Genomic DNA, 20,223 nt, shown 5'->3' with positions numbered 1-20,223 from the left:
CTCCTTCTCTTCTCTCCCCCTCCTGCTTCCTTCACTCCCCCTCCTCCTTTCCTCTTTCCCCCTTTCTCCCCCTCCTGCTTCCCTCTTTTCCCCTCTCTCCCCTCCTTCTCTCTCCCCCTCCTCCTTCCCCCTCTCCTCCTCGCTCCCCTCCTCCTCCCCCTCTCTCCCCCTATTTCCCCCTCCTGCTTCCCTCTCTCTCCTTCTCTTCTCTCCCCCTCCTGCTTCCTTCACTCCCCCTCCTCATTTCCTCTCTCCCCCTTTCTCCCCCTCCTGCTTCCCTCTTTCTTCCTCTCTTCCCCTCTCTCCCTCGCTCCCCCCCTCTCTCCCGAAAGTTCCCAACACCTCTCCAGTGGCTCAGCATCGCCTGCCCCCCTTGCGCCGCCACCCCCAGTGTGTGTGTGTGTGTGTGTGTGTATGTGTGTGTGTGCCCGCTCCACTCTCCTATGATTAAGGGTCAAGCGTGCCACCTCCATCGTCTCCAGGCCATCATTAAAATAAAAGGAGGGAGCAAACGAAGGAGAGGAGGATAGAGAGGAGAGGAGAGGAGAGAGACACCCTGCCACAAGGGCTAATGAAAGCCATGAATCACCGTGTGCGCGGCGTTATAAGAACATATTAGGACCATCATTAACGCTGTACAAAGGGCATGGTCGGGGTGAACAGACAGGTCGTCTGACGCCCTGAACCCTCCTCTTTCACCCCCTCCCATACCCCCATGGGCAGTAGTCTCATTATAGAAGCACCCATGCTGCCTGTCTGCCACGTGGTGGGTGTCTGGGGTTGGGGAATATTTCCCCAGACTGATCTGGAGATAGAGCTGAGATGTGGAAGTGGGATAAAGTCCCTGGTATGGAATTGCTTCACAAAACCATGGTTACAGAGCTGCGAACAAACAATGGCATTCTATAGTTATCAGACTGTACTTTATCGGCCCAATGAAAATACATTTGACAGAGCTTGCAATAGAAAATAATCTCACCCGACATCTAGATCGCCCAACTGTGTGGGATTGCACGTATAGCTCTGTGACCTTTTCACACAGCCCGGGGACATAGAGAGTTCTCCAGACCTACCCTGGAGCAGCCCCCCTACACCCACACCGTACTCCTGTGGCCTGGGGGTTGGGGCATGTCCGTTGATACCCCCTTCAGATTCACCTCCATCGCCCCCCAAGAGGCCCAGCTCAGAGAAGTTTGCTCAGGCATCATTACAGCTTCATGGATCTATGATGAAATGAGCTGAAAGGCCCTGGCTGGCGTCAGTCCCTGTCAGAGTCCTGACGGCCCCATGTCTCTTAAATCATGGATAACCCTGGATATTCCTCTCTCTGTCTGCCTGCCTGTTCACTGGCCCTAGGTCTGTAACTTACTTCTCATGGACCACACCACACCACACCACACCACACCACACCACACCACACCACCGACACCACACAGGAGGCATCAAAGATTAACACCTACAACTCAGCCAGCTCTCAGTCTCACGTCTCTCTTTCCTAACTATCTCTCCTCTCACTCCCGTCTCTTTCTCGCCAGTCTCTTTCTCTGAATTTCCTGGTCTGTCAGGAAACTCACGGGCTCTGTGGCACTCTCTCACACTCTCTCTTTTCCTCTGTCGTTCGTTTCTCCTCCGCCTCTTCCTGTTCTCTTCCTTCTCTACCTGTCCCTGTTAGCGTCTCTCTCATCGGGACGCCTGTGGCAGATTGTCCTTCGGCAGGTTCAGGGCGACATGGAGAGAGAAAGAGAGAGATGCAAAAAGAGAGAGAGCGTGAACGAGGGAGAGAGCAAGAACAAAGGAACGAGGGAGTGAGAGAACAAGGTAGAGAGAGAGAGCGAGAGAACAAGAAAAAGAGGGAGAAAAAGAGAGAGAGAGGGAAAATGAGAGAGAGATTTGTGTTTCTACCCCAACCTCCGGCTCCAGTGAGAGCAGGCTGATTACAGGAACATTACAGCATGGTGATATTAACATTAATACCGAGCGTCCCGCGCTCCACACCGCTCACGGAGGTTACAGAGGACCCGGGGCCGTTTGTGGTGCTAATGATGGGAGCCCAGCACACGCTGTGGTGAAATGTGCAGCATTTCCATTCCGTTTTACCAGGGCTCGACTGGGTGACAGGCAGGAGCCAGCCTCCAGGACCAGTTACCCAGCGTCAAACACAACCAGCACCTCATGCTCAACTGGACTAATCAAAGACATGGAACAGCCCTCTAGGAATCAATGATAGTCAGCCTAGTCAATGGACCAAGGGACAATAAGTGCTTCAGTGTGTACCTGTTACATAGATAAGAGGGGCGTTCACAACTACAAGAGCCACAGATGCGTAGAGTTCAAGCTCCATCACATGACAATAACTCATTGATAAAAACACACATGTCAGAACGCAGCCTTGAGATTCTGTGGATTGTGATTTCGTGGATGTGTGAGAGACTGAAGGTGTGACTTTCAGTACTGAGCTCATCCAGGGGATGGATTGCCAGGGGCAGAGGAGAGAGACTGTTGTACTGCCTCGGCCTTTCAGTACTGAGCTGATTCAGGGATCTATCTGCAAAGGGGATGAATTGCCAGGGGCAGAGTAGAGAGACTGTTGTACTGCCTCGGCCTTTCAGTACTGAGCTGATTCAGGGATATATCTGCAAAGGGGATGGATTGCCAGGGGCAGAGGAGAGAGACCGTTGTACTGCCTCGGCCTTTCAGTACTGAGCTGATCCAGGGATATACTTGCAAAGGGGATGGATTGCCAGGGGCAGAGGAGAGAGACTGTTGTACTGCCTCTGCCTTTCAGTACTGAGCTCATCCAGGGCGTCTATCTGCAAAGGGGATGAATTGCCAGGGGCAGAGGAGAGAGACTGTTGTACTGCCTCGGCCTTTCAGTACTGAGCTCATCCAAGGATCTATCTGCAAAGGGGATGGATTGCCAGGGGCAGAGGAAAGAGACTGTTGTACTGCCTCGGCCTTTCAGTACTGAGCTGATCCAGGGATCTATCTGCAAAGGGGATGGATTGCCAGGGGCAGAGGAGAGAGACTGTTGTACTGCCTCTGCCTTTCAGTACTGAGCTCATCCAAGGATCTATCTGCAAAGGGGATGGATTGCCAGGGGCAGAGGAGAGAGACTGTTGTACTGCCTCGGCCTTTCAGTACTGAGCTGATCCAGGGATCTATCTGCAAAGGGGATGGATTGCCAGGGGCAGAGGAGAGAGACTGTTGTACTGCCTCGGCCTTTCAGTACTGAGCTGATCCAGGGATCTATCTGCAAAGGGGATGAATTGCCAGGGGCAGAGGAGAGAGACTGTTGTACTGCCTCGGCCTTTCAGTACTGAGCTGATCCAGGGATATATCTGCAAAGGGGATGGATTGCCAGGGGCAGAGGAGAGAGACTGTTGTACTGCCTCTGCCTTTCAGTACTGAGCTCATCCAGGGCGTCTATCTGCAAAGGGGATGAATTGCCAGGGGCAGAGGAGAGAGACTGTTGTACTGCCTCGGCCTTTCAGTACTGAGCTCATCCAAGGATCTATCTGCAAAGGGGATGGATTGCCAGGGGCAGAGTAAAGAGACTGTTGTACTGCCTCTGCCTTTCAGTACTGAGCTGATCCAGGGATCTATCTGCAAAGGGGATGGATTGCCAGGGGCAGAGTAGAGAGACTGTTGTACTGCCTCTGCCTTTCAGTACTGAGCTGATCCAGGGATCTATCTGCAAAGGGGATGGATTGCCAGGGGCAGAGGAGAGAGACCGTTTTACTCCCTTGGCCTGAAAATGGTCGGAATTATGTGAAGTCGCTTCGCACCATTAGAGGACAAAAGGCTGTAGATCAAACACACCTAACATGGACGTGGTCAATGGAACTTAACAGGGACAGACGTTATCATTTATTTATCCTTTACTTAACCAAGGAAGTCACATTGAGTCCCATTGACAATCAAGTGAGTCCTGCTTATACGCTCATGGAATGGTAGTGTACGCAGAAGTCCTCTGGTACGTCATGATAATTCACTGTGTTGGGGTACGCTAATACGTTGTCGCAACGGTTTATTTCTCGAGGCAAAATCTTGACGTTTCTCCTCCTTTCCCACCTTGAATGAAACCATAATTGGATGATTAAAGCCAGTTGAAAGGAAACCTAATGTTATATTAAAAGGAAGTTAATCAATGCATCTACTTAGGAGCCCGCCTTACCATATATTAGTATGCAGCCACCACTAGAATGGTTTAATGTGCAAAAATAAGACCTTTTTATTCATATTTCTTTGTGTGTTGGGTTGGCCTTGAGTAGACATTACATACATTACTACAGGTTAATAAAACTTTAGGTTTCTTAATTTCTCGTGGTGGTTAGTGCGTATGTAAATATTTAATGCTGGCTTTATGCACTGGATATTTGAACATAAAGGTTAATAAACTGTAAGGCGGTGGTGTAATTTCAGGGTAAAGAAGTGGAAGCAGCAGGAACATGGACGCAAAGACCAGGGGAATTATCTATAGGTGAGGTACATGCCGAGTCTGGTTGAGAAAAAGTATGAAGCATATTAAAGGGTAGGAAGCACAACGTTTTTACTCACCACAATAACAACACTGTGTAGTCAAAGACTTAGTCACTTAGTTGTTAGTCTCGATCTATTGACCTATAACTACAAATATAGTTATGTTTTGGGTCATTACATATTTCTTAACTTATTTCCGGATATCTTCTAATCTACCCACAATGCCCTTTTTCTCAACGTCGTGTGGAGAGTCTAGTCTGTGCTACCAGAGGAAGAGTCGTTGCGAGCGGGATAACTGGGCTCGAGGACAATTTTTTTCATTGTTAGAGCAACCTTGCAAGTTGATTTGTAACAATACATTCATAAAGTAATTGCTTGTAAGTTGCCTGAAAATGGAATTGAAACCAGTAGAGTTATTTCGGTTGGAGTTTACATTCTAGGGAAAACGCTGGCTCGCCGGGCTCTCCATGTAATGTTATGACATCACACCCCGGAGAAACATTTTCAGACATGACTTCAGCTTCCTATGGAATTGTGATTGGTTATATGGAGTGGTGTAAAGTACTTAAGTAAAAATACTTTAAAGCACTACTTAAGTCGTTTTTTGTGGTATGTGTACTTTACTTCACTATTTATATTTAACTAATGTACATTTTACTCCATATATTTTCCCTGACACCCAAAAGTACCCGTTACATTTTGACAGGACAAGGGTCCAATTCACACACGTATCAAGAGAACATCCCTAGTGATCCCTACTTCCTCTGATCTGTCGGACTCACTAAACACAAATGCGTGGTTTGTAAATGATGTCTGAGTGTTGGAATGTGCCCCTGGCTATCCATCAAAAAAAGAAAACACAAGAAAATTGTGCCATCTGGCTTGCTTAATATAACGAATTTGAAATGGTTTACACTTTTACTTTTACTTTTGATACTTCAGTACATTTTAGAAATTCCATTTACTTTTGATACTTGATATAAGTATATTTAAAACCAAATACTTTTATACTTTTACTCATGTAGTATTTGACTGGGTGACTTTCACTTTTACTTGAGTCATTTTCTATTAAGGTATTTTTACTTTTACTGAAGTATAACAACTGAGTACTTTTTCCACCACTGGTTATATGTAATTACTCAAAACATACAAAAGTGTTGTGTAACTATCCATTGGGACTATTGATGCATGTACTAATGCAAATCCATGTTACATATGGTTACATTTATGCTACCTATCCTTTACACAGTACTTCTACATTTATATGAGTATCATGCTTGCTGCTTTATGTATTTTACTTGTATCTCACTGCTTCTCACTTAATTAACAATAAAGAATTGAAGGTGGCTGTCACGACTTCTGACGAAGTTGGTTCCTCTCCTTGTTCGGGCGGCGGTCGGCGTCGCCGGTCTTCTAGTCATCATCGATCCACTTTTCATTTTCCATTTGTTTTGTCTTGTCTTCCCTTCTCCTGGTCCCAGTGGGATTCGTCTTTCCCATCCCCAGGAATACGATGGGACGGCTGCGAACTGCCATGGGTTCCTGTTGCAGCTAGACTTATACCTGGCAACCGTCCACCCGGCTCCTTCGGGCCGTGAGAGGGTGTCCGCCCTCGTCTTGTGCCTCACCGGGAAAGCCCTGGAGTGGGCCAACGCAGTGTGGAGAGAGGGAGATGCGGCGTTGCACCAGTTTGAGGAGTTCATCCTCTGTTTCCGGTCACACTGCCGGTCGGTGCCCGGTCGGGTCCTCTGGGTATCGAGGCAGCAGGCAGTGTGCTCTGGCGTCACCCCAGGTGACTCGGCACCATTCTCACCCAGAGCTCTCTGTTGCACACATATTTTTGTATGTCCCTTTTCCTGAGTTTTCCCCGCATTCCCAGCATAAGGCTCTCGATTCAGGTGCGGCTGGGAATTTTATAGACAAATCGTTTGCCAATAGTTTAGGGATCCCCATTGTTCCCGTGGCTGTGCCTTTCCCCGTTCACACCTTAGATAGTTGACCATTAGGGTCAGGGTTGATTAGGGAAGTCACTGCTCCTCTGGGCATGGTGACGCAAGTGGGTCACAAGGAGAGAATTAGTCTCTTCCTTATTGACTCTCCTGTGTTTCCCGTGGTGCTAGGCCTACCCTGGTTAGCTTGTCATGACCCCACTGTTACTTGGCAACAGAGGGCTCTCACGGGGTGGTCGCGAGAGTGCTCGGGGATGTGTTTAGGGGTTCCTGTTGGTGCTACTACGGTGGAAAGTCCAGACCAGGTCTCCACCGTACGCATTCCCCCTGAATATGACGATTTGGCTCTCGCCTTCTCCAAAAAGAAGGCGACTCAATTACCACCCCATCGATGGGGCGATTGTGCGATAGATCTCCCGGTAGACACTGCACTTCCCAGGAGTCACGGGTATCCCCTCTCACAGGCGGAGACGGCGACTATGGAAACATATGTCTCTGAATCCCTGCGTCAGGGATACATTCGGTCCTCAACTTCACCCGTCTCCTCAACTTTATTTTTTGTGAAGAAGAAGGAGGGAGGTCTGCGCCCGCATATTGACTATCGAGGTCTAAACCAGATCACTGTGAGGTACAGTTACCCGCTACCACTCATAGCCACAGCGATTGAGTCAATGCACGGGGCGCGCTTCTTCACCAAACTAGATCTCAGGAGTGCTTACAACCTGGTGCGTATCCGGGAGGGAGACGAGTGGAAGATGGCTTTCAGTACCACCTCAGGGCACTATGGGTACCTCGTCATGCCGTACGGGTTTATGAATGCACCATCAGTCTTCCAAGCCTTTGTAGACAAGATTTTCAGGGATCTGCACGGGCAGGGTGTAGTGGTGTATATCGATGACATTCTGATATACTCCGCTACATGCACCGAGCATGTGTCCCGGGTGCGCAGGGTGCTTGGTCGCCTGTTGGAGCATGACCTGTACGTCAAGACTGAGAAATGCCTGTTCTTCCAGCAGTCCGTCTCCTTCCTAGGGTACCGCACTTCCACCTCAGGGGTGGAGATGGAGAGTGACCGCATTTCAGCCATGCGTAATTGGCCGACTGCCACCACGGTAAAGGAGGTGGAGCGGTTCTTAGGGTTTGCCAACTACTACCGGAGGTTTATCCAGGGTTTTGGTCAGGTAGCGGCTCCCATTACCTCACTGCTGAAGGGGGGTCCTGTATGTTTGCAGTGGTCGGCTGAGGCGGACAGGGCTTTTGGTCACCTGAGGGCTCTGTTTACCTCGGCTCCCGTGCTGGCCCATCCGGATCCCTATTTGGTGTTCAAAGTGGAGGTGGATGTGTCCGAGGCTGGGATAGGAGCTGTGCTCTCTCAGCGCTCGGGTACGCCACCGAAGCTCCGCCCCTGTGCATTCTTCTCGAAGAAGCTATGACGTGGGGGACCAGAGCGAAACTATGACGTGGGGAACCCGGGAGCTGTTGGCTGTCGTCAAGGCCTTGAAGGTGTGGAGACATTGGCTTGAGGAGGCTAAACAGCTTTTTCTCATCTGGACTGACCACCGCAATCTGGAGTACATCCGGGCAGCGAGGAGAGTGAACCCTCGCCAGGCAAGGTGAGCCATGTTTTTCACCCGTTTTGTTATTGGGCCCACACGTCACCCTCCTCCTCCATCCTGGGATCGGTCGGACAGTGCGCTGTTTGAGCCGGAGGTACTGGTGGCCTACCTTGGCTGGACATGAGGGTTTATGTGTGCGCCCAGTGCAAGGCTCCTAGGCACCTGCCCAGAGGGAAGCTACACCCCTTACCCGTTCCACAACGGCCTTGGTCGCACCTGTCGGTGGATTTTCCCTGGTCGTTGTGGATCGGTTCTCTAAGTCCTGTCGTCTCCTCCCTCTGCCCGGTCTTCCTACGGACCTACAGTGTTTACGCACGTCTTCCGGCACCCCGAGAGTAATGGGCAGGTGGAGAGAGTAAGCCAGGATGTGGGCAGGTTTCTGCGGTCTTATTGCCAGGACCGGCTGGGGGAGTGGGCGGCGTTCGTGCCCTGGGCCGAGATGGCACAGAACTCGCTTCGCCACTCCTCCACTAACCTCTCTCCCTTCCAGTGCGTACTGGGGTACCAGCCGGTTCTGGCGCCTTGACATCAGAGTCCGACCGAGGCTCCTGCGGTGGACAACTGGTTCAGGTGCGCGGAGGAGACATGGGAAGCTGTCCGTGTTCACCTTCAGCAGAAGGTGCAGCGCCAGAAAGAGAACGCAGATTGTCACCGCAGTGAGGCCCCGGTGGTCTGGCTCTCAACCCGAAACCTTCCCATTTGCCTGCCCTGCCGTAAGCTGGGTATGTGGTTTGTGGGGCCATTTAAAGTCCTGAGGAGAGTGAATGAGGTTTGTTATTGGTTACCGCTACCCCCGATTACCATATTAACCCCTCGTTCCATGTGTCTCTCCTCAGGCCGGTGGTGGCTGGCCCGCTCCAGGAGTCTGTGGTGTGGGAGGTTCCTCTGCCCCCTCTGGACATCGAGGGGGCCCAGCGTACTCCGTTCACTCCATGCTGGATTCAAGTATGGAGCGAAGAGGCCTTCAGTATCTCGTGGAGTGGGAGGGGTACGGGTTCTGTTCGAGGACGTGTTGGACCCTTCAATGCTGCAGGAGTTCCACCGTCTTCGTCCGGATCGCCCTGCGCCTTGCCCTCTGGGTCGTCCCCGAGGCCAGTGTTGGCGCGCTGCTGGTGCCTCGCGTCAAGGGGGGGTACTGTCACGACTTCCGTCGAAGGTGGTTCCTCTCCTTGTTCGGGCGGCGTTCGGCGGTTGGCGCCGCCGGTCTTCTAGCCATCATTGATCCACTTTTAATTTTCCATTTGTTTTGTCTTGTCTTCCTGCACACCTGGTTTCAATTCCATCATTACATTACAACCCTCTGTTCCCCCCATGTCCTTGTCCAGAATTGTTTTGTACCCATTGTATTGATTGTTCTGTTTATGGTGATTTTTATTATTAAACTGCGCCGTTGTAACACAGTTTTTGCTCTCCTGCTCCTGACTTCTCTGCCGCCAGTACACACCCCTTACAGTGGCAAATGGTATACAAGTGGAGAATATACTGAGTATCACTTCTTTTAAGTTCTGATAGGGACTTGACTTAAGAAGGGACTTGAAGCTAAATGCCATTCTACTTTAAGCTATCCATAAGCTTCCATAATGTTGTGTAGAAAGCAGGGGACCACAGATATCTACACTCCTTAATGAACATTACCACACATGATGCTGCATGTTGTATGTTGCAGTCAGAGATGAATATTTCAACGCCCACTTCAACCACTCTCTGCTCCCGTACCTCTTCAACCTCCCTAATATGGAGACAAACCTAGTCGTGGAACGACCGTCCCATGAAAAATGCACAAGCCACTTAGAACCAATGACCAGTCAGAAGAAGACACTTCTCTCCTTTGGAGAAGACGAGCCACGACTTCTTCCCTGACGGAAAAAAAAGGAAGGAGAAAAAAAGGAACCGTCATATCTGACAGAAACGGCGTAACGGGTGAAACTAATGCCCTCGCCGACACACAGATCCGTTATGAAGATTGGATGAAATGGCTTGATAGTGAAACATTAACTTCTTTTAAATCTCACGCCTCGCAAGCATTCTTCAAATGTAACGCGGAGTTAATAATTTACCGGCCTCGCGCCATGATATTCATCGTCGGTGCAATCTGAGGGTCCTACTCTCAGAAGAACAAACACTCTTTGACTTCTATCTTAGAGCCGGCCCTTAGAACGGACTTTGAACTGATCCTTGGTCCACTTATGTGTTCATTACAAATGGAAAGATTGAACAGAAAAGGCATAAAAGCGTACTTATCAACTTACCATAACTGCGAAATGTGTGAACCGTGTGTGAACCAAAACAAATTATCAGTGCACATCCATGTCCATTGACTTCGCAAGAGAATGTGAAACTTTGACTGTTTATGTCTGATGTATGGTCTCTCTCTCTCTCTCTCTCTCTCTCTCTCTCTCTCTCTCTCTCTCTCTCTCTCTACTGCCTGATTGACACACTCACACACATGCGCATACACACATGCATGCACGCACGGCTGCACACACACTTGCTGTCAACAGCACTGTCTGATTGACACAACCCCTCTACGCTGTTGTACAAGAAACACTCCCAGGCGTTTTAGAGCCCCGGTACACAGCATTGGCGAATAGACACGCACACACACTGTAGTATACAACACACACACAAACCACACATACACACATGTGCATGCACACACTCTTCCCTCACTGCTTGTTGGTAGGGTAAGGAATTGACTGGAGCTATTTGTGAATCACAGACAGGTAAAGAATCCATCTCTCCCTCTGTTACCCTCTGTTCTTTTTCTCATCCCGCCATACACATGATGGCCTCTCCTCCTTCTCTCCTCTTCCTCTTTCCCTTGATCTCTATCCCTCTCTCTCACACACACACACTTCCTCTCTCTGCCCCTCTAACCCTTGGTCTCTATCCCTCTCTCTCTCTCTCTCACACACACACTTCCTCTCTCTGCCCCTCTAACCCTTGTTCTCTATCCTTCTCTCTCTCACACACACACTTCCTCTCTCTGCCCCTCTAACCCTTGGTCTCTGGTGGACCGTGAGTGCCGAGCGGCGCGGCTAAAGCTAACAGATAGCTTTAATACATAAAGGAATAAATACCCGTCAGGGGAAGATGAAAGTAGATGCTGGTGTTATAATTAGCCCCGTCGCCCTCAGCTAGGGATCACTAGTACATCTCTGCCATAGCTGATGGAGTGTGGATGTCACAGGGGTGGCTAGGGAAGGATTGAGCAACCTGTCATCCAGGAGCGAGAGAGATAACTCACACACACAGAAGTGTGTAATTCACACACACGCGCACACACACACACACACACACACACACACACACACACACACGTAGACACACATGCGCACACGCAGATTCACATGTAGACACACGCAGATGTACACACACACACACACACACACACACACACACACACACACACACACACACACACACACACACACACACACACACACACACACACACACACACACACACACACACACACACACACACACACACACACACACACACACACACACACACATATAGGAAAGGGGCCTATTTCTAAATGGTACAGTATGATGGTGAACCATAGCTTTACCTGATGAACACATCTGATCCAACAGAGCACCAGACTGGAAATACATGTCAGTACACACGTACAGCTCTTCTCTCTCTGTCAAGTCATACAGTATGATGCAACCACACACACACACAGACAACCACACACAAGCACACAGGGGTGCGCGCACACACACACACACACACACACACACACACACACACACACACTCCAGAATCAAACATTTCAACAGGTTGCATTTAGGAGACAAGAGGCTCGTGACAAACAGGTCTGGATAGACAGACAGAGAGTGGAACCACGTCTTGTCAGTTTCCTCATTGTCCCTTGATGACCAACCCCCTCCCCCCATCTTGCCACTTTGAATTTGGACAACACTGATGGAACGTTGCCTTAACCTGTCCTCCTGGGTAAGTGGGGGGTTTGGTAATGAGAGCAGGCCTCTCCTCTTATGCCAGCTGCTCTCCCCTGGCTGTCAGTCACCGCACACACACACACTTACACGTGTCCCTTGTGCCCACACACAGGGATGCTTAGACCCAAACACGCACACACACGTCGACGTCCCCATTGTCCCTCCCAGATACCTCGGCTGAGTCGGCTCCTGTGTTGACTCTAAAGGAGAAGACATAATTACCCACGCAACCCCTTCCTCCGCCACGTCGACAAACAATCTCCGAACGCGGGAACGCTGAGAAAACACGGAACGAAAGGAAGGAGGGAAGAGGAAGACAGACAGAGAAAGTAAAGAAAGAAAAAGAAGTGAAGAGAAACACAACATCTCAGGGAGGTTTTCATCGGGGTGGCTAATGGAAAGTGATCAGCGGAAGATTTAAATATTTAAATAGCCAGAGAAACACAACATCTCAGGGAGGTTTTCATCGGGGTGGCTAATGGAAAGTGATCAGCGGAAGATTTAAATATTTAAATAGCCAGAGAAACACAACATCTCAGGGAGGTTTTCATCGGGGTGGCTAATGGAAAGTGATCAGCGGAAGATTTAAATATTTAAATAGCCAGAGAAACACAACATCTCAGGGAGGTTTTCATCGGGGTGGCTAATGGAAAGTGATCAGCGGAAGATTTAAATATTTAAATAGCCAGAGAAACACAACATCTCAGGGAGGTTTTCATCGGGGTGGCTAATGGAAAGTGATCAGCGGAAGATTTAAATATTTAAATAGCCAGAGAAACACAACATCTCAGGGAGGTTTTCATCGGGGTGGCTAATGGAAAGTGATCAGCGGAAGATTTAAATATTTAAATAGCCAGAGAAACACAACATCTCAGGGAGGTTTTCATGGGGTGGCTAATGGAAAGTGATCAGCGGAAGATTTAAATATTTAAATAGCCAGAGAAACACAACATCTCAGGGAGGTTTTCATCGGGGTGGCTAATGGAAAGTGATCAGCGGAAGATTTAAATATTTAAATAGCCAGAGAAACACAACATCTCAGGGAGGTTTTCATCGGGGTGGCTAATGGAAAGTGATCAGCGGAAGATTTAAATATTTAAATAGCCAGAGAAACACAACATCTCAGGGAGGTTTTCAGGGGTGGCTAATGGAAAGTGATCAGCGGAAGATTTAAATATTTAAATAGCCAGAGAAACACAACATCTCAGGGAGGTTTTCATCGGGGTGGCTAATGGAAAGTGATCAGCGGAAGATTTAAATATTTAAATAGCCAGAGAAACGCAACGCACCAGGAGTTTCTAATTAAATTATAACTCATGCTTGAAAAGCAAAAGTGCATGTGTTGTGGGAGTTGTGAATAATTCAGCGGCCTGCTTGCCGTCCTGGCCTATATCTCGTCTTTCTGTTAACCTACAGACAAACGGCACTTGCGAGCTTTTAGAAGGAGGCAGGCGGTGCTGTCGGGAAAATGAACAACAGGAGACCCCGTAACAGGGCCCTCAGACATCAGCGGGCCAGATTCAATCTGACGCCACCGAGGTACATCTTCTGAAACCTGGGGAATGAATCATGTTAATTCTTCTGTTAATTAATCTATTATTTATAATCGTAAAGGCCACACATCGAGATCAAGTTGCAAGATAAGATTTTTATTTAGATATTTTTTATTTAACCTTTATTTAAAAGATGAGATTAAGACTGATTAAGAAGTCATGGTAGCCAAAATGTTTTATAATAAAACCATCTTATTGAGTAAATGTATTCGTTGGCTTCTTTTCATTTTGGTAAAAGAGATGAAAATGCAATGAATTGAAGGTTATTTGTTGATGTAAAAATCTACATTTGATCATTTTAAGGTTATGTCATTAGATTTGGGATGGGGCCGCGAGAAATTCTTGGGAAAGAAATGGGGTCCCAGCTAAAACAGTATCAATACCACTGGATTACGAGGACATCATCATGACACAATGTTATGGGGTTAAGGGCCCCACCAGCAAACCAGATACCTTGCCGTCTCAATTTACCAAGTCATCTCACCTACAGTTTTTCTAACATATTTTCTCGTGAAAAGTCCCCCAAAATAAAGGCCACACATTGATGCATCGTTGCAAAAACATTGCGTCATCTGTGTGTTAGGTGCAGGGGCCCACCAACTAACCAGCTACCTCGTAACTCTCACTAAATCGTCTTCTAAAACACTAAATCACTCTTATATTTCATCTTAGATATGTTCAAGACGAGCGAAAAGTCCCTAAAAATTCAATTATATTAAATTATCAAAAATTGTAAATTAATTAATGTTCTCCTGAAGGATGTATGATAATATGCTCCCAATATCCACGAGCGGGGTGTGTGGATTAATATTTAGGGTGACTAACATCCATATTCATGGTAACATTACATTACATCTCCTCAGAAATTAAATTAGAATTCGACCCAACATTGATGGCGAGTCACGTCAGCCATATAAATGGACCCATAGCTGGAGGTTAGAATATCTTTATTCATTATTTTACTTCAGTCCAGGTAGCTTCGCTTTTGGCCATGGCTCGGCGTTGGTTCCCTCGCGGCGGTATTCCAGGAAAAGAATTACATTTTTGATAAGGACTAATTATACTAGCCTTCACCTGCGATAGTCTTTTTCTTTCCATGCTGTTGCGTGTTCGGGTGGGCTGGGATTGTGGGTATAACTTATTGAGGGACGCCAACTGTTCAGACTGCTGTTTCCTGTTCTTAGGAACAGAAGGATGGAGAGAGAGAGACGGACAGAGTGAGATGGAGAGATAGAGAGGAATGGGGTGGAGGAGAGAGAGAGAGAGAAAGAAAGAGAGAGAGAGAACGAACGAGTGTGAAGGTCTCCAGAAGTGCTTGTAAGGAGTATGCTCTTCTCTTTAAAACAAACGCCAAACTCAACTCTCACACCAGCTACCAGCCTTTTGACTCATTTCAACATCATCAACCCCTTCTGTTAGCTCCTAGTTGAACCCTAACTGGTGATATCACTGCTATTCCTACAGCTTCTCATTGCTCTCCCCTATGAGAACTGCCTGTACAGAGTGAGTGAGAATAACGCGCTGCACAATGGCACCCGGAGTGGAAACAGCATTAGAAACCTAGAAACAGCATTAGAAACTCTCTTTCCTGTACAGCAAAGGTTCCATTTGGACAGAATGACATAATTGGACTATGCTGCTGCAGCAATTTTTGAGGAAAAACTCAATATGTTTGTCCACCTTCCACATACTGCTGAATTGTTTTATGGTGTATCTGCTTGCTTTGTTGCTTTGTTCTTACGTCTTATATTGTCTTGTTGCCATTTGTTCCTTGATTGTGAACCTTAAGTGCACACAAATGGTAAAAGGGGGTACTGTAAAGTAAATTATGTAAAGTACTTAAGAAAGAATACTTGAAAGTACTCCTTAAGTAGTTTGTTTGTGTATCTGTACTTCACTATTTATATTTTATTTTTATTTCTGAACTTCTACTTTTACTTCTCTAGATTCCTAAAGAAATGATGAACTATTTACGTCATACCTTTTCCTTGACACCTAAAAGTACTCATTACATTTTGAATGCTAAGCCAGACAGGAAAATTGCCTTATTCGTATACTTATCAAGAGAACATCCCTGGTCATCTCTACTGCCCCTGATCTGGTTGATTCACTAAACACATGCTTCATTGGTAAATGATGTCTGAGTGTTGGAAAAGGCCCCTGGCTATCCGTAAATTTAAAAATAAAAAAGTGCTTTATATAAGGAATTTGAAATGATTTATCCTTTCCCTTTGATGCTTAAGTATATTTAATAAATTACATTTACTTTTGATACTTAAGTATATTTAAAACCAAATACTTTTAGATTTTTACTCAAGTAAAATTTTACCGGGTGACTTTCACTTTAACTTGAATAATTTCCCATTAGGGTGAATTTACTTTTATTCAAGTTTGACAATTAGGTACTTTTTTTTACCGCTGTGTACAGTAAATGGTAAAAAGGGGGTACTGTACAGTAAATGGTAAAAGGGGGTACTGTACAGTAAATGGTAAAAGGGGGTACAGTACAGTAAATGGTAAAAGGGGGTACAGTACAGTAAATGGTAAAAGGGGGTACAGTACAGTAAATGGTAAAAGGGGGTACTGTACAGTAAATGGTAAAAGGGGGTACTGTACAGTAAATGGTAAAAGGGGGTACAGTACAGTAAATGGTAAAAGGGGGTAATGTACAGTAAATTGCAAAAGGGGGTACTGTATAGTCAATGGTAAAGGAAGAGTTGAGGTAGGAGGTAGGCTATAATCTAAGACAGGGATGGGCAAATCTTTGGCTCAAGGCCCACATTGTGACTTAGAAATTCAACGGAGGGCCGCACATACTTTTTGGGGAGCATTTTATTAATCAAAAACAATTTGCAGACCAGACAAAGATCAGTTATTTGAAAAGATATAAGATATAGATTATAATTCCTACATGCTTCCGATCCGGCCTGTAGGCTGTAGTTTGCCCATCCCTCATTGAAGATGATGAAATAACATTTTAGAAACAGTCTCGCCGTTGGTTCTCTCTTCTCTCCCTTGTAGTTGAGTGGTGCTCAGGTGTGAATCAGAGAGGAGACATGAGACAGGTGTCACCTCCTTTAACGCACAACACAAAGAAAAGAAACACAACAAACTACGACACAAGACAGACAGACAAGACATCAACGACACAAGACATCAACGACAAGACAGACAGACAGACAGAATCCAAAATCTGCTTGCTGCAAGTTGTATGGATTGGGGGCACTCAACTAAACTTGCAGATGTTTATTTTAGATTCTAGAACTTGGCTGGATAGCGCACTCAGAACATGACAGAACAAAGACTTAGAACTGTCTCTGTTCTTTTTGTTCTTGTAGTTCACAAAGCCTTCGGCCGGGGTCTTCTCTGGCGCCCCGGACCACTGATGCTTATACTGCTGTGATGCAGTCAAGATGCTGTAATTGTATCAAATGGAGAAAACTACAAGACAGACAGGATACCGGGGGGTCGCACATCCATGCATGACTCCAACCCTCGCTCCAACGCTTTGCACAGAACCCCGGCGCTAGCTTAGTTAATTGTTCTGATCATGAAAAAAAAAATACCTTTCAAGAAGCTTTCTGTTTCAACCCGCCCTGATTAAAGAACGCATGATACTTCAGTGACAAGAGTGTATTATTAATTCATTGCAAACAGTGGAATTTGGGGTGTGTTACTTTGAAAAATTGTTCAAAACTGGCGGCCTGGTAATAAAAAGCACAGAGAAATTCCAACGCATTAACTTTTAATGGCAAAATTCTCTTTCATATGAAATACCCAATATAGGCTGTCAGAATCAATCAGGTGTCCAGAAGAAGGAGGATGACACGTTGGAAAGGGATGGGGAACATGTCATTTGTGGCTCTCGGGATGTTTCTTCTTGTCTGTCATGTTGCCAACGTTGCCGACGTTAAGTGGAGAGACACCAGCTTGGAACATGTGACAACACCCGTTCCCTTCCCAAAGTGCTATGAGGAACACAGGAAGAAGAGAAAAAAGGAACTAAACCTTGCTCCTGGCTGCCATGGAGGCTTTGCCCTGACAGAAGTCGAAGGAAGCGAAAGGTTGTGTTATCTTGTAGCGAGGGAGAGAGCGAGCGAGAGGTGTTCAAAGATAAGGCTTCTTGTCTTCTCATCTGGCTTCCTGGGTTCTTGGGGACGACGGGAGAAAAAAGACATCTCCTCTCCTCTCTCATAATTTTATAATTGGCTAGCCCTGTCCCTGAGTTCCTTAGGTTTCTGAGCCAATACCCCAGCCTGAGTCGAACACCTTGAACTTCCAACTATTTGAAAGCGTACGGTTGGCCTGTGTGGAGGAAGAGGGGGAGGAGGGACGGTCGTGAAGGATGGCACTACGATTTCCCATGATGACCCAGGCCCGCAGCAGAGGCGTAGCGGTGGAGACTTGACTACTACTTAACAAGAATGTGGGAGGGGGCTCAGAAAAGTGCAGACAGAGTGCGATGTTGAACTATCACTCCCCGCCATGCAATGTTGATAAGAGACAGCATCAAAGAAGCCCAAAGGATTCTGGTCACTAGGTAAATGAAAAAATATATATATATAAAATCACAATTTGAATCAAGTTACTTTAATTTTTTTAGTTCCTCCACTAAAAGGTTGGAGCCAAATTTAACTTGGACTGCCTCACCCTCAAAAAAACTTTGAGGTTGTACTGTAGTGATGGCAAGTAGTCCAATACAAGCCAAGTCTGTTGCCAGTTTAAAGCAATGTGACTGAGATGTTGCATATGGAGGGATGATGGATATGACTGTATGAAATAACACTCACCTCTAGTTCATCTTTATACCGCTGGTACCACCAATGGGCTGGATAGACAGAGAAACCTGCAAAGAAAAAAACTGTCTAAATGTTATTTTTGTCTTGCTCCACAAACCTGGTAAACAGTTTGACGGAACAGGGCCTTTAGTTTCTGCATCAGATGTACAGTAAACAGACCGGGTACAGAATGTGTGATTGTATCGCAACTTCCACATGCACTCAGCTGCCACATGAGAGTTCTTGTGGAGTCTTGCCCCAGATACAGAGAGGCTGTGTTTAACATAATGTCACACACTGTGTGTGTGTGTGTGTGTCTCTCTGTGTGTGTGTGCGTGCATGTGTGTACAGACAAAATCAGACAAACAGATGATTAACTAACAGATAACCACTCATTGAGCTCAACATGGCTGACCACTCATTGAGAGAGGCTGACAACACGATTGAACACTGAACACTCTGGGCGCTTGACCTCCATGGTCATTCCTGCTAGCTAACGCCTCCACCAACAGGCTACTGTTAGTACCCTCCAGAGGTTTCAAGGTCCCATTACTACTCTACACCATGTTCTGCTCAACTGTAATGATCCTACAGTATGTCTGGTTGAAATGTGTATAATATCCTTATACTGGGCTTTCATAGAGGAAGGAGAGAATGGGAAATCAAGAGGTCATTTCCAGAAAATGCTGACCTCTGTGCCACAGAAAGTAAGTGAGAGAACTGTTAACGACTCTCTGGCCTCTCTCTCCAATGTTCCGACCTTAACCTTTGACCTTTCCTCACTATTTACCCACTGCTTCTTGTGATCCCCTAACACCCCACCCCCCACCCCCCTCCACCTAGCTTCCTCCCATCACTCTCTTCTACACTACGTAACCACCAATCTGTGGTGCAGAAATGAAAGGAAAATGAAGAAGGAAAGAAGCGCATTTAGTTTTGCAGCCAGGCACCCTGGTTTTGCAAAGGACTGAGCGATTGCACCGCTGGAGGATGGAAAGAGAGGACAGGCTGGCGTAGTTGGGTGTGTGGGTGTGTATAGCTGCAGGGATAGAGGGGGTCTCAGTGGCTTGGCTCGGCTGGCTGTCGAGACAGTTGTCGACTGAACAGTTGAACAGACAACTGAACAACTGAATAGACAACTGACGGAACAGTTGTCACCGTTCCATCAAGACGCCGGTGCACCGATACATCTGTCCCCTCCCACCTTGCCATTAACACAGAGTGGGCGGCGGCCAGGGGAATAGACCCGCAGATGATTTGGTTTAGTGGTTTAGTGATGAGCCACTAATGGCTGTCACTGTCATACTGGAACAGTGTGTCTTCTATGACAGGAAGGCCACTCAGGGCCCCATTCAGACTGGCTTTAAGCGCTTAAGTCAAAGATACACACACACACATTCAATCTCTGGTGTTCAGACCTCGGATACACCGCGTGGTTATGTGTGTGTGTGTGTGTGTCACGACTTCTGCCGAAGTCGTTGCCTCTCCTTGTTCGGGCGGTGCTCGGCGTTCGACGTCACCGGTCTTCTAGCCATCATTGATCCTTTTTTCATTTTCCATTGGTTTTGTCTTGTCTTCCCACACACCTTTTTTCAATCCCATTCATTACCTGTTGTGTATTTAACCCTCCGTTTCCCCTCATGTCTTTGTCAGAGATTGATTTGTTGTCAGTGTAGTGTTATTGTTTGTATAGGTGCGCGTCGGGTCCTCGTACCCATGTTTTGTTTGTTTGTACATTTATTGTTATGGAGCATACTCGTGGAACTTTATTAAAAGACTCCATATTTACACTCCATTTGACTCTCCTGCGCCTGACTTCCCTGCCACCTATTACACCTATGCTTGACAGTGTGTGTGTGTGTGACAGGGTGAGTGTTTGA

This window comes from Oncorhynchus keta, chromosome 16 (assembly GCF_023373465.1).
Source record: "Oncorhynchus keta strain PuntledgeMale-10-30-2019 chromosome 16, Oket_V2, whole genome shotgun sequence".
NCBI classification, from domain to species: domain Eukaryota; kingdom Metazoa; phylum Chordata; class Actinopteri; order Salmoniformes; family Salmonidae; genus Oncorhynchus; species Oncorhynchus keta.
Note: the sequence above shows the minus strand (reverse complement) of the source record.